Source organism: Ictidomys tridecemlineatus, chromosome 10, assembly GCF_052094955.1.
Source record: "Ictidomys tridecemlineatus isolate mIctTri1 chromosome 10, mIctTri1.hap1, whole genome shotgun sequence".
Taxonomy (NCBI): Eukaryota; Metazoa; Chordata; class Mammalia; order Rodentia; family Sciuridae; genus Ictidomys; species Ictidomys tridecemlineatus.
In genome coordinates, this window is record NC_135486.1 from 101,741,018 (window position 1) to 101,745,000 (window position 3,983).

Sequence of the window (3,983 nt, forward strand, 5' to 3'; positions counted from 1 at the left end):
TTTTCCAACCATGTCGGAGCACATTCTTTGTGTCTTGTGCTTTGAGGTACTGCTACTTGAAGGAACAGTATTGAATTCCTTCAGTTGCTAGTAATAACAAGTAAAATATTAACAAGATTAAAATTTTTGGATTCACTAGGGAGAGATTAATGTGATATCTCATATGGTTAGCATATATATTAGTCTATGTATAGTCACTATAATTTTAAATTTATGTTGAGTTAATGTGTAGTGTGAAGAAATGAGCACTAATTTTCAAACAATTTTCTTATTCTCCTGAAGCATCCCTTACTACTTTGTCTTACATAATTAGAGGCAAGGGGTGGGGTTTCCTATAGAAACTTTTAAATATTATGTCTTAAAGTAATGCTCATTTAAAGTGGGTTTGGTTAAACCATTTTAAGATCAAAGTTCTTGTGACCAGGATGAATCTTGTTGATACAGATTCATCGCACCCAAGCATTGTGTGAAGCCTAGATCCTTGCCCCCAAACACTAAATGCCTTGGAACACTCAATTTCTTTGATAACTAAAAATTTTCCTTAAGGATAGTTCCACCTCTTTGAAAATACTATTAAGAACATATCCATTACCTACTTAATTTTAACAAGAAAGGGGTGCCAAGCAACTTCTTTCGGGGAAAATTATTTTTTTCTAAAGTGTCTGACATATAAAAAAGGACATGATCTTGGTTAGTGACACTTTTGTCAATTACTCTAGAATCTTGGGAGTCAAGGTTGATTTCTGTCGAAATTTTGTCTGTGTTTAATGGGAATTCAAATTAAAAATGTTGACAAATAAACACTAGAATCATTTTAGCAGTTTGGTGTGACAATAGAGTTGTGAAGTGATAGCAGTGTGTACGATTGCAGGTCTGAGTTCAGTAGAATATACATTCGTGTCATCACTTTGGGGGGTGGGTTACTTACTAGGGATTGAACCCAGAGGCATTCTACCACTGAGTTCCAGCCCTTTCTCCTCTTCTTGAAACGGGAAATTGTAAAGCTGTTGAAGCACTCAAACTTGGGATCCTCTTGCTTCAGCCTCCCAAATTGTTGGGATTACAAGCAAGCAGCACAATTCCCAGCTGCAATCAGTTTTAAAATAACCCTTTATACTTGTGTTTATATTAACAAATTTGGAAAATGTAGATAGATGTGCATATACCAGTCCTCATGGTTTGGCTCTTTACAAATTATCTTTTCATTTGAAACACTGCTAGTTATGATAGAGAAGAATTAAAATAAACTCTAGCTCAAGCTAGCTACAGTATAACAAAAAAATTCTTCAACTTGTTTAACTCTAAAAAGAATGTTTAATTTGATTTTTAAAAAATCTTATAAAATTCTTGTGACCAGATGTTTGTTGCTTATTACTATTGAAAGGTGCTGTGGAAACAAACATGTAAGGGAAGACTTCTTGGAAGAGAATATATTTTCAATTGTCTAGAGATATATTGAATCTCTTTGACCTGAGAAGTCATTTGAGCAAGTAAAATGTTCCAGAGTAAAATCGGTCAGTACTGTTAAAAATACTGTTAAAAATCATTATTTTTTTAATATTCAAATGTTCTCAAGTAAACTAAATACATAAAAAATGACAAAGATATTAAAAATGTTCCAGTTTTTAAGCGTGGAGGGTATGTTGTCAAATGGACAAAACATGCATGCCTTTATGGAGTTTTACATTAGAGAGACATAAGAGTTAACTAGAAGGAAAACAAATAATTTACCATATAATTTTGTGGTTTATAATTAAGGCATTTCATTGATTTTTTTAGATGCACATCTGAGATTAATGGAATCTTAAAATTGGCATGTTGTAACCACATGGCAATTTTTATTCTGAGTGGTACATAGAATAAGAATGTTCTAAGTGTCTTAAAGGTGATGGCATCACATAGGCAATAAAATAGGAAATATATAAAAATGTCAGCACATTGGTTAATTTTTAGCACTGAAAACTATTCAAAGGTGACTTGCAAAATGAAGATACACATTTCTATATCCTTCTTTTTTTGAGGTGGGGGTGAGTGCCAGGGATTGAAATCAGGGGCACTCAGCCACAAAGCCACATACCCAGACCTATTTTATATTTTATTTAGAGACAGTGTCTCACTGAGTTGCTTAGCACCTCACCATAGCTGAGACTGGCTTTGAATTTGAGATTCTCTTGTCTCAGCCTCCAGAGCTGCTGAGATTACAGGAGTGTGCTATCAAGGTCGACTTCTAAATCTTTCTGTCTAAACTAGAATTCTTTTTTTTTTTTTAATCAAAGTCAACAATCTTTTATTGGGCTTCCCGGAGGCAGGGGTGAGGGGGTGGGGTGGTGGGGAGATGAGAGTGATAGAGCAATTGTGGAGAGCCCAGAGGTGGCAAGAGGGAGGGGGCCGGCTGTGAGCCTGCTAACTGGGGCCCTGCCCACTGGCACATGGGTGGGGCGGTAACTATGGCGATGGCCTTTGCCAAGGGCAGAGCCAATCAGGGTATCCCCGGGGCTGTTTCCAAAATCTCTCCATGGCGCATGGGGGAGGGGAGGCCACGCCCCCCAGGAGGGCCACCACCCCCTCGACCTCAGAAGCTTGGGGGCAGGGGCACACACTTGCGGCCCTTGGGCACCTTGGGGCCACTGGGCTTGGCTGCCTTCTTCACCTTCTTACTCCACACCTCTGCTGCCTGCTGCCCTTGTCCTTGGAAGCATGGTCTTGGGGGCAGGAGCTAATTGGCAGTGGCACCTTTGGTGTGTCAGTGCTTGTGCTTGTGCACCGCAGGCGCAGGGGCTGGACGTGCCACTTGCAGGCCTCCAGATTCTTGCAGTTGAACTTGAAGGAACGGATGGCGCCCGTGCCCTTGACCTGCAGCAGGGTGTAGTTCTGCACCAATGTGGGCACCCAGTACTTGAGGTAGATGCGCACCTGTTCTGCTGGTCAACCCTGCCACCTTCCTGGCCTCTGTGTAGATGCGGGCCAGCGATGAGCCACCTGTGCCTAGCCTGCGGATGGTCTCCACCACCAGCTGGATGGACTTACCCGACTGGGTCTTTTTGTGGCTGCTCTTGTGCTTTGGGGCCCACCAGGGGCCTTGTTGCTGCCTGCCCCCGCCCCCGCTGCCACCACCCTCCCCCTCTTTGCCTGCTCAGTGCCTGAGGGAAGCAGGGCCTCCTCCAACTCCACCAACACTGTGGCCAGTGGGTTGGTGGGGGGCGGCCAGAGAAGTGGGGTGGACCAGCGCTCTGGGAAGAGGAAGGCGACGGGCCTGGGGGGGGGCTGGGGCACTGGGCGGCTCCAGGAGGGGGTGGCTGAGGCTGGGCCTGGGGCCAGGCGGCAGGGCTGGAGCTAGGCAACTGAGCACCATGGCACCATCGAGGCCAGGGAGGGGGTCCCGGGCAGTTTGGGGGCTCAGGGAGGGCTGGGGAATCTCGGTTCCACAAGCTGCTGCTGCAGTGGCTGCTCCAAGGCCACCCGCCATCTGGTCGTGCGCTCTGCAGTTTTGCTAAACCAGAATCTTTATTCAGAAGATTCCTATAGAGATCTTTCTCCTCCTGTAAAACAAATGGAAGACCAGTGTTGATAAACATGAGGACAATTTTTTTGAAAAGGCCAAAGCAGATGATCAGATTAAGGTGAATAGAGAAAAATAAATGTGCTGAGATTAAATGGGAGGTATTCACAATGGGATGAATCCATATTCTCTGGCAGGTGTGGTCCCATTTGGGGCCCTCTTGATAAAAGTTTCAAGATATACTGTGTGCTGTTAGTAATGAGAAGTAGCTCAGTGACTTCCACAAGTATATTAAGGTCAGTGACACTCTACCTGTCTATAATATTCTTCATTATAGCATTATTGTGAGGATGAGCAGAGCTGTTGCATATAAACTGGTAAGCAGAGTGCCCAGCACATTGCAAATTACAAGTAGATCTTACTCCATGAAACAGAGTTTTTCTTCAAATTAAAATGCATTTGGAGGGCAGTAATTGACAGTGGA

At 43.4% G+C, this 3,983-nt stretch overlaps 1 pseudogene; it reads right to left on the bottom strand.

Moving 5' to 3' along the window:
* Positions 1-1,855: 1,855 nt before the first annotated feature.
* On the bottom strand, positions 1,856-3,466 carry LOC110596945 (uncharacterized; annotated as a pseudogene).
* Positions 3,467-3,983: the final 517 nt, after the last annotated feature.